The sequence below is a fragment of the Pantherophis guttatus genome, chromosome 1 (genome assembly GCF_059756535.1).
Source record: "Pantherophis guttatus breed Tessera chromosome 1, ASM5975653v1, whole genome shotgun sequence".
Lineage (NCBI taxonomy): Eukaryota > Metazoa > Chordata > Lepidosauria > Squamata > Colubridae > Pantherophis > Pantherophis guttatus.
The window spans coordinates 89,487,881-89,499,770 of NC_142063.1; positions in this window are offsets into that span (position 1 = coordinate 89,487,881).

The window sequence follows — 11,890 nt, forward strand, 5'->3', positions numbered from 1 at the left end:
TTAATTTACTCACAATCTCTTCCTTCCTCCTTTCTCTTGGCTTTTCAACCTCAGCTTATCTACCAATTCTAAATCTTCATTCTTTACCTGTGATGAACTTGGTTTCATTACTTGGTTGTAAGATGCCTAGAGTTGTCTAAGCAAAATGGGCAGCCTATGAAATAAACAAATTCATACCTACGTACGTACGTAGATACATACATACGAATATAGTGAGTACCGTATTTTTCAGAGTATAAAATGCTCCAGACTATAAGACACACCTACCCTTTTTGGTGAGGAAAACAAGAAAAAGAAATCTGCCTCTGCCTCCCAGCAATTTTGCCTTGGTACAGCAAACAGCAAATAGCCTGATTTACTTTCATTTTCGTTTTCAGCATAGCTTGATTAGCACAAGAAGAAAAAAAAATCTGTTCCCAGCAATTTACCTGCTTGCAGCAAGCAGCAGAGGCCCACACAAAACAGATTTAACAGATAATCAACTTGTGCTAATTAGGCTGTGCTGAAGCTGAAACAAGCTGTTTCTTCTTGCTGCTTGCTGCAAGGAGGTAAATTGCTGGGAGACAGAGGCCAAAGGGTGGGGGCCAGTGGGTTGGCGGGGCTACATTTGGTGTATAAGATGCACCTAAATTTTCACCCCCTTTTACTTATACTCTGAAAAATATGGGATTTGTACATGGGAAGAGCAATTGCCCATACACATTGCTTAATCATCAAGTAACAGATGCATTTGAAGCATTGCTTATATTTTGTAAAAAAAAAACCCTGTACAATGTCCCATGTACATTATGATTAGCAACTCCAGGAACTGCTAGTCCCAATGTTGCTTTTAATCTTGGGTCATCGCTTTTCAGAATCTTAGATCCAATCAGCGGACTTTAAAATATTAACAACACAACAGCAAATCATTATTAAGTATTATATGCAATACAATTAAATGTAAGTATAATCAATAACATAAATGCAGTAGCATTTTTTTAAAAAAAACAACTCTCTTTTTCTAATTATGTTTTAAGGACCGCTCAAAGGTTTCAGAAATAAATATATTTAATAAGGTAGTGTTTTTCTCCAGATATGTTGGTTGGCTAATTGAAGACTTGACAGAGCTGTAAGTGCATAGTATCTTTGCTGGTGCCATGATGTGTTGTTAATTACTTTGTGCTCTGTGACAGGTGCTGAAGCCAAACACACCACGGTGTCCTCTATATCTCCTTAGCTCCAGTGATATATTGAATAGGGCAATAGTAGCATTAACAGATCCCCACTTTCCATCCCTCTGGGATTTCTGCTTATATCCACGGGGCAGAACATACGTTGCTTAAGTACGTATTCTATACATGGCTGCAAGAGCTTGACTATTATGCTACTTTGTAGGTTTTTGTTTGGCTAACTGTAATGTGTGAATGCACCCCAAGAAGAGCCGAAGCTCCTTTGTGCAACAAACCAGAATTTAAATCCAATGCTAGTGGACAAAAATTGTGTACAACTGAAATTATATGATCTTGTGCTTTATTGCAATGAAAAGGTAGACAGGGTAAAAAATAGTGGCATTTATTTCTCTTTTATGTTTAGTGGGTAAGCTTTAATTTACATTTGTGGATCAATTTTACAGAAAGGGATTTAAAGGAATGTAAGCTTCCTGGACAGTGTGTTTTTTGTATCCTTTTGTCTTTGTTCTAAAAGCTGAGCCAGCATTTGGATTCAATTACAGGTTGATTCATTAAGAGGACCAATAACATGTCCCGCATAGGGAAATGCAGCCACATTTTCCTGAAGAGTTGAAAAAAAGAAAAGGTGCCTCTTATCAAACATGTAAGGAACAAGATAGAGTAGATAAAAAGGGGGGGGGGAACCATAGGCATATTTGAAACCTAAAATAGGTGCAGAGAATCTCATTTCTGTTCCTTGTAACTTATAAGTAATTCTATTGGTGCCACCATTGGGCAAGAAAAATCTCATAATGTATGGTAGCTACCTAATGGTTGGCTTTGGACTTATAAAAGCGTTTTTCTGCTTCTTCAGGTACAATAAATCAATTTTAGAAATCCCAGGATAATGGTTCAGAAATAGCCAAGTTGGACTGATTGCAGCAAATTTTATTGATGTAAAAATTACCCTTTGCTCTAAAAATCACAATAGCCCATTATCTTCCATTTCTGCATGATGGCCCCAAAATAAGACAGATTTTCCTTCCTCTCATTCTCAGTCTTTCTCTCCCTCTTTCTCTCTCTCCTCTGTCTCTGAATAAAAATTCATTGCATTATTGCATTCAGTGCTTTTTCATGGTTCTTGCTCACCATTCATCCCATAGCGCTCTCTTGTAGTGGGGAACTTTGATATATAACACTAAGAACAAAACGAGTCTGCAGTTTTGCTTTATAAACAAGAAGATTCCTTCTGCTTTTCCCTCTTGTGTTTCCCTCAGTTATTAAAAAGCAAGTATTACATCTTTTCCAAAACGTTTTTGAGACAGGTATGGATATTATGAAGAGGTGTCTGATACGAAAGGTGAACATTCAGCAGAAAGGCTGATGAAGGGATGCCTTTATTAATTTATTTCAAATAAATTATATTGTGTTCTTTTGGATGTCTGAAGTGGTTCTTCAGATCTGTTTTTTTTTTAAAAAAAATATATATTTAATACCAGAGTTCACTTATGATCCTGAGAAAAGATGCAGCTGCTTTAAAGAATTGGAGACAGGTACTACATTTGTGTCTCCACAAAGCATGTTTCTGAATCAAATCCCAGGGCTATAAAAGTGGTCCTTCTTAGCCTCAATCATAAAGCAGTGACAAAGTATGCAGTACCTTTAGAGCAGCTCCCCTCCCCAGCCTTTTGGGCACCAGGGATTGGTTCCGTAAAGAGAGGCTTTTCCACGGACCAGAGTGGGTATGGCCTTGTGTGCTGCCTGCATCCCTTGGATGGGTCTTTGCTTGTCTGCGTGGACCAGTTTCTGGCATGCTGCGGCCCAGTGCCAGTCCACAGACCAGGGGTTGGGAACCCCTGCTTTAGAGAGTTTAGCCAATTCTGCCTTTCCATATCTTCACATATGATGAATAAGTTCACATTTAAAGAATAAATTCAGATTTAACCTCTTAGGGTTAAGTAATCTTAGCTCCTCAACCTAAATGATAAAATGAGAAATGATCAGATTCCTACAAATAGTAATTTATACATATGATGGTAAATGGTCAATACTGTTCATCACACTTACTCATTCTGTATGATGAGACTGACGAAAAGTAAGTTGAGTAATCAAGCAGTTATTCCAAACCATTAAAAGATCTGATGAAAATCAGGGAAGGTTACATCAATTAAACATGGTGTAACCTTATTGAAATAGATTGGTGTCTAATAGCCAAGCACATTATAAAACATATAATGCAAAGTATAAAATGCAATATGCAAAATAACATTTGATATACGGTCAAAACTAGTGTTTAACACAAGCATATTGCAGTAAATTAAGTCGTATAAATTCAAAGCTAAGTAATAAAGGCCCAGTGGCAAAACCATATCTTCAAATATTTTAAAGGAGTATCAGAATGGGGACCAATTTTATTTCCATAGGAATGATGTTCATAGGCAGGGAGCCACCACAGAGAGGGCCCTTTTTCTTGGACCCATTAGATGGATCTCCTTAATAGAGGGGACCTATAACATATCTTACCTCCCTGCACCTGGTGGATCAGGGTAGATGTAACTGGGAAAAGATAGTTCTTTAAATACATGGGCCAAAGCCATTTAGAACTTTAAAGGTGACTTTAATTGGACCCATAAACAAATTGGGAAGTAAATGCCTGCAAGAGAGGTGACTTGTATGAGGTGGATTGGACTGAGAGAGCATGACTGGCTCAAAGTCACCCAGCCAACTTTCATGTCTAAGGTAGTACTAGAATGCACAGTCTCCCATAGTCCACAAAAAACTTTCCATAGGTTGACAGGTTTTGAATCTATAGACAGCTCTTAGCTAATCCTTTGCCAATTTCATTGCTATTGCCCAACAAATAGGATAGATTTTGAAAGGTTCAAGCTTATTTATTCAAGCAAAATCTCCTTTGCTTGGATGTCTAAAGTAAGGCAGCGTTCATTTTTATAAACAAGCTTCAAATATTCCTGCAATGTCGTTCTATATTTTTAAAGGGAAGCAAATAAAAATGTCGGTTTCTTCATTTTTTTTTTTAAATCAGGATTTAAAGAACCCCTTTTCTAAAATATCTGCATCTATTTCTTTGAAGTACATCTGGCATCATCACTCTTAAATTATTTATTAAGTGTCTCGTCCCATCTTGTGAAAAGCGATTTTAAAAAATTATACCCTAAGCTTCCCACACTAATAAAAAAGGAAGATATAATTCAATTTTCAGAGTTTTACTTTGACTTCTGTCACCACACTGAATCCATTAGCCTCTGAGTGATTGGCCAGTGTGTTTTTTCTGAATCATTGAAGTCCATAGCCAAATTTGCTAGTCATGGTAAGCATATATGCTATACCCGAGAATTTACTGAGGAAGACCAGTGTGCACTGTGACTGATGATTAGGTCATCAAATATAAAAGCCTCTTAAGAAAGAATATTTTCCACGGGATGATAAATTTAATCTCTGTGACATGGAGTTTTTTCAATTATTTAGGGTGCCAGTTTCTGGTAATAGCTTACCATGTACTCTTTGATGCTGATGTCAGTAAAGGTTAGTTCCATCTTATTAACTGAAATAGGTACTTGTATTAGCTAATTTTTTGAAAGTGAGTAGCTTTTCTCAGGAAAGGTTAAAAACAGCACTCCTTAAATTCCTTATAAAACACAAGCTGTTCTACAGGTTATGCAGCTGAAAGCAAATTTGGATTTTTTTTTTCTGTAACATTGTAAATCATATCACATCACTGGTATGGAGATTCTAGCCACATTTTAAGATAGATTATAAACTGTTACCATCATGAAGTCCTTGGTGCATTGTTTTCCAGTGAATATCATATTTTATTTTATTTTCAGAGAAGCCTATTTGTGTTTAAACATTAGCTTTTTTTCCCTGGGCCCACCAGAGGGCAGTGTATAACAAAGATTTGGGCTTATGACAGTAAAACCTGTTCATTAATATATTTCTGTATATATTAGATGCTGTTAATACTTGTTAGACTTTTAAGCCCTGCAGTTTAAAAAAAGTAAATACAAAATGTATTTTCATAAAGGATGAAAAAGAATGCTTATTAGGATATGGTTTCTCTTTATGAAGATACCAGAACCTAACAAATTGATGTACAGGATCAGGACCTGTGTTTCGTAACCTTAGAATACATTAAGATATATGGACTTCAACTCCCAGCTGACTGGGGCAGTCTCAGAATTGAAGTCCACATGTCTTAAAGTTGCTAAGGTTGAGAAATATCCATCCATCCATCCATCCAAACATACATATACATGTCTACATCCAATTGTATCTGCTCTACAAAGCATAGGAGTTCCATACATTGTCAGGCCTTTATGATCAGCTGCTGTCCAGACTTTAAGCTCTAGAGGTCTTTTGAAATTATGCCTGCATAGTGGCTGTTTACCACATTGCTCATTGCACCAGTGAACAAAATCTTACCCCTTTCTGTCTTTATATGACTTGATCCTGTGAAATCCAAAACTTTGTGCTTTGCTTATAAATGTATTGGAGTAAATCTGATGCATAAGTTAAGACCAACACATAATTATGATGTGTTCCACGATGTCCACTTTCAAAATTCACCACCAAAGTTAAATAAGCAAAGATGAAAGTGAAATTCAGCAAAGAATGTGTCTTCTTTTTAATTATTGGTGTACATTTGTTATATATTTGCCATACTTGATTTGGTTACCAAATTTGAAAAATTACATAATTTTGGCACTTTGTGGCATGGATCCAGACTACCTGAGGAACTCATTGGCCCACTCATTCTGGCAGAAGGGGCATCTTACAGATCCCATCAGTCAAGGAATTCTGGCTGACAGGGTCCAGGAGAAAGGGCTTTTCTTCCATGGCTCCTACCTTCTGGAACATCATGCTGCTTGAAGCAAGATCTGCCTCCATCCTCTTGGCCTTCTGTAGGAGCCTCAAAACCTGGCTTTGTTGAGTAGCTTGGTGCCCTGATGGGGTGTTTCATACTGGAGGTGGTTATTGGATTAGGAAAAAGATCCCACTTCCACTCCAAAGTATTCTGTTTTTTAACTTACTTCATTGAGCTCCATAATAGAGAAAGACCTTAAACCTGGACTTAAATGACTGTAACACAATGGACTACAGACATTATTTTCAGGAAGTTAGGCTGAGAAAGAGTGGCATGTGTAATTACTCAGTTGAACCTGGTTGGTTTGGTGCTGATTTGGATGTGAATCTTTTGTACTTTGGTTTTTTAAAAAATCCTTTAGGAAAGTGCTACTAGATCCTAAACTGAGCATCTTGCCTTCTGTAATTGTCAGAAGCTGAATATCCCCAAAACCATATGAGTAGTAGGGGAAAATGCAATGGCATAAAGATGAATACTCTATAGATTGTGGTATTGCAAAAGCTATATTGCACAAAGATATAATATCAACTTTGGCAGAAGCTGCAGTGGTGCAAGCAGCTGTTGTGTTGACAGATGGGAGCTTAAAAGCCTTCCCTTGACCTGAATTGACAAAATACAAGTGAAGAAGAGTAGACAGTATCATAATAGTTTTTCTTGACTATTTTAGTACTCTAAACTACAATATGAAAAATTCTATGCAGGTATAGTTTAATATAGTGTTACATTATATTCTTTGCCTTTCTGGATCGCGACTCGTTAAATACGGTCACTCATGCCCTCGTTACTTCCCGCTTGGACTACTGCAATGCTCTCTACATGGGGCTCCCCTTGAGGAGCACCCGGAGGCTCCAGCTGGTCCAGAATGCGGCCGCGCAGGTGGTTATGGGAGCGACGTGGCACTCCCATGTGACCCCCCTCCTGCGCGAGCTGCACTGGCTCCCGGTGGTCTTCCGGGTGCGCTTCAAGGTTTTGGTTACCACCTTTAGAGCGCTCCATGGCATCGGACCGGGGTATCTATGAGACCGCCTTTTGCTACCAATAGCCTCTCACTGACCAGTACGCTCCCATAGAGAGGGGCTCCTCAGGGTGCTGTCGGCCAAACAGTGTTGACTGGTGGCCCCCAGGGGGAGAGCCTTCTCTGTGGGGGCACCTACCATCTGGAACGAGCTCCCCCCAGAGATACAGAAGATCCCGGACCTGCGCACGTTTCGCCGTGCTTTCAAAACTTTTCTATTTCAGCAAGCTGGCCTGGCCTAACTCCCCTCTTTTAAATTTTTTAAATTTTTTAATTTGTGATTTTATAAATTGGGTGTTTTAATCTGTGTTTTTGGCCAAAATATTTAATAGTTTTAAGGGATTTTTAATATTTGTATTATCTATATTTTATCTTGGCTGTTCACTGCCCTGAGTCCTTCGGGAGTAGGGCGGTATAGAAATTTGATTAAATAAATAAATAAATAAATAAATAAATTTGCCGCCCCTCTTTCTCCCCTCTCTCTTAGTTTACTCTATTTCTGTTACATACAAACAGACAGAGAGAGAGAGAGAGAGAAAGAAAGAGAGGGAGGGGAGGGAGGGAGAGAGGGGGGAAGGGAGGGAGGGAGAGAGAGGGGGAAGGGAGGGAGGGAGAGAGAGGGGGAAGGGAGGGACGGAGGGAGAGGGAGGGAGAGAGACTTGCTGATAGTTAGGACATTGGTGCTTCTGTCAGAGGGACTTTCTTCTGTGGACTAAAAAACACTTTCCATCTGTAGATGGGCAGAGAGCCAACTTTTGTCCCCTTGGACTTTTGTCTTCCAATAGTGAAGCTTCGTAGTGCTTCACAGTTAGATAAACTGCTGACAGGCTTAATTTAGATGGGCAAATGGCTTTTAAAATGCCACAATCTTTTTTTAAAAACCCCACTCTTTTGCTATTTTTATTATAAGGGTCACTCCTTTTTGCTATAATAGTATTCAGAACTGGTGGCATGCCTTAGTTTATTTGAGCAATCTCTAGGTCTAATGTCACTTTTTTCAAGTTTCCAAGTTATAGTTAAGTGGGGTTAAAAGTCTCAGGCTTGCACTGTTTTGTATGCTGCAGTCATCGGTCAAAAGATGTATCAGTGTGACAGTGTTCTACAATTGTCATTTCAGCTTTAGCAAAAAATCCTGTGCTGTCATAAATGAGTGTTCTGGGCCTTGAGATGCTGTAGCTTTCATTTTAAAAGAAATTTAAACCAGCTTTTCTGAAACAGGTGTCCTTTCGATATATTGGGACTGCAGAATTTTCTTTCTTTCTTTCTTTCTTTCTTTCTTTCTTTCTTTCTTTCTTTCTTTCTTTCTTTCTTTCTTTCTTTCTTTCTTTCTTTCTTTCTTTCTTTCTTTCTTTCTTTCTGTTTTGATTTATATGCCGCCCTTCTCCAGAGACTCAGGGCGGCTTACAATGTGTTAAGCAATAGCCTGCAGAATTTTCAATTGACAATTCTGTGAGCAGCAATCCCAATATATAAAATGGGGAATGTTGATTTCCTGTGACCTGAGTATGTGTGTATGTGTGTATGTGTGTGTGTGTGTGTCTATGTCTGTGTCTATGTGTGTGTGTATGAATGATAAGTTTCTCAAATATGTAAAAAGATGAACATATACACATGTATGCATATGTGCATATCCCCTTGTTTAATATCATTTTCAATATTAGAACAGTATCAGAAATGCACAGACGTTGCTTTTATCTCTGAATTTCCCAACTCTACTGCAGCTTTTTCTTGTCATAAAATGACTAAATTTAAATTTATTTTACTGAAAGCTACATCTAAACAAAAAGAACTATGTTGTCAAGGTTGAACTGCTTTTGAAACTTTGGGTCTTATCACTATTCAACTTGCCAAAGAACTGGGGGGGGGGAGGGAAGGGTGAGAAAGAATGCAGACGCTCCAGAAACAGACAGTGAGAGCCAAAACTCCACCAAGGCTATGGTTGAAGGTGTCCGAAGTGAACTGTTCTCAAAACAAAAGGACAATTCATAATTGGACAATGTGACCAACCAGGGGTGGGGAGAAGGAAATGCTACTGTTTAACTATACAACCATTGCACAGGAAAAACCAGAGATGGTTTTGATTTTTCGGTACCAAAATGGTTTATCCAATAAAGTTTTGCTTTTGGGATGACAACGTTCCTGAAAGTGCTTACTTTTCTTGGGTTCACTAGTCAGACGGTTGACTATAAGTTTTCTAATATTTAGATTGCAAGTTGTGGCTTCATGCCTTAATTAGTTAAGCTGTACCATCCACTCATTGGCAAAAGCTGGAATCTCCTCTTTTCAACTATCCAGAAGCACATTTTTCAGTGAACATTCAACCTTGATTGCGGAGAAAAATACAGGTAGTCCTCGACTTATGACCACAGTTGAACCCAACATTTCTGTTGCTAAGTCAGACAGTTCTAAAGTGAGTTTTACAATCTTTCTTGACACAGTTTTTAGGTGAATCACTGCAGTTGTTAAGTTAGTAACACAGTTGTTTATTGTTAAGTGGCTTGCTCATTGACTTTGCCCATCAGAAGGTCACAAAAGTTATCACATGGCCCCGGGATAATGCAACCGTCATAAATACGAGTCAGTTGCCAAGTGTCTGAATTTTGATCACATGATCTTTGGGATGCTGCAACGGTCATAAGTGTGAAAAATGGTCCTAAGCAGTGGTGGGATTCTGCTGGTTCTAGGCGGTTTGGCCGAACCGTTTGTTAAATTGCTGGCTCGCTCCGCCCCTTGCCTCGTCCCTCCACACCACTATTTATTGCCAATAAATAGGGGTGGGCGAGCCAGCAATTTAACAAACGGTCCGGTGTTTTTTTGTAATTTTATTGGCCCGCGGAGCTTCAGCATAGGCTAATTAGCCTGTTGATTAGATCGGCCTCCCGACTGACAGCTGATTTGCTCTCAGCTGTTTTGCTCAGGACTCTGCTGCTAGCTTTCAAAGAGTGCTGCAGCAATTTTTTTTCCCCTAGCTATGCTGAAAAACGAAACTGAAAGTAAAGCAGGCTGTTGGCTTTGCTGTTGCTCCAACGTTGGAAAATTAGGCAGGCAGATTTCTTTTTCCTCACCAAAAAAGGTAGGTACAAACAATGGGAAATTTAGGGAAAAAGAGGAGAGTTCAAGATTTTAAAACACAAAAGAAAAAAAGCTCTATTTAACTAGGGAATTGTAATAATTGAGATACTATTAATTGTATATTATGTTGAAAGCAGAAATGGTTAAATGGTGGTTTGGAGGAATATATGGGGGAAATTATTTGGTTTATTATTATTGGTAAATATAATTAATTGATTTGTAAGAAATTGGATTGCATGGAAATAATTGGAATATTCATGTTCATATTGATTAATATACAAAAAAGATAGTTATATAACTAATTGATTTATATTAAAATGTTGAATTTATATTAAACAACTGTAATATTACATAATTAACCAATGTGAGGATGGATATAAAAATAGATGACAATGGGAAGGGGTATAATATAGAATAGAAGGGAAAAATTGAATTTGATTAAGATTAGAGATGAGGATGAAGGGTAATATTGGTTTTTTTAAAAAAAATAGATGAGGAATAAATATGGCAAAAAGGAAATATAGAAATTGTAAATTTAATTGAAATGACTAAACACTGTTTAAATTTGTGAACCGGCCAAATACTCTGTTCAAAGAAAATAAATTGTATGTTTGTATGTGTGTTTCTAATTATTGCTATTTATTCATATTTGTTCTCTTTTATTCTTTAAAGTTTAACAATTCATTCTTTATCTTAATATCTTTATATTTGTTTGGGGTTGGCTTTCTTCCATTTCATCTTTTTTACTGTACAGCAATCTTTCTCCTCAAACCTACCACCTCTCTCTTTTCTTTCCTTCTTACTTTCTTTCTCCCCCCGCTTATTCTCCTCCCTACTTCCTCTTCCTTTCTCCTTCTCCTCCTCTCTTCCTCCCTCTCTTACCCTCCCTCCTACTCTAATTTCCCTTCCCTTCCTTCCCTCTCTCTCCTTCTTTCTTCCATCTCTCTTCTCCTTCCTTCATTCCTCTCTATTGCTATATCCTTTTGTGCATATGGACTACTCAGAGGGCTGAAAAAGTTATTTTTGACTGGTCCTTGCACTTTTGACCAGTGCTCGAACTTATGACTGTCCTCACATTTTACGTTTTGCGCCCTATCTTGTCACTGTGGTGAAGACAAGTAGTGGTGAAATGACTGACACAGTTGCTAAGAATGCTGCAACGGGCATAAATGTGAGGATGGTCATAAGTGCGAGGACCAGTCAGAAATGACTTTTTTCAGCCCTCTGAGTAGTCCCTATGCACATAGCCACGCCCACCCGGTCACATGACCAGCTAGCCACGCCCACCCGGTCACATGACCACCAAGCAACACCCCCAACTAAGCCACGCCCACAGAACCGGTTGTTAAAAAAATTGAATCCCACCACTGGTCCTAAGTCACTTTTTTCAGTGCTGTTGTAAGTTTGAACAGTTACTAAACAAACTTGTAAGTCAAGGACTACATGTAGGTTTTTTTTTTTAAGTTCTAGTAGGAAAAGGGGTTGTGGAGAAAAAGCAAAGGTAACCATTTCACAGTAGCAATAAATTTGCCAGTTTATTGCATACTGGAAGCAAAATTAAAAGTGCTTCTTTCCGTGCTATTGCTTGGTGAAGGTTGAAGCAGATTGCACAGACCATCCTTGTGTCAGTAATTTCTTGTATGTCAAGTTAGCATTGTGAATTTTGGGAGGGTGGGGGAATCGGACAGCGAGCTGAACAGATAGTTGGTGGAACCAGGGATTTGAGTAAGGGTTTATATCCTGACCTTCATCTACAGTGGTGATCCATAAATG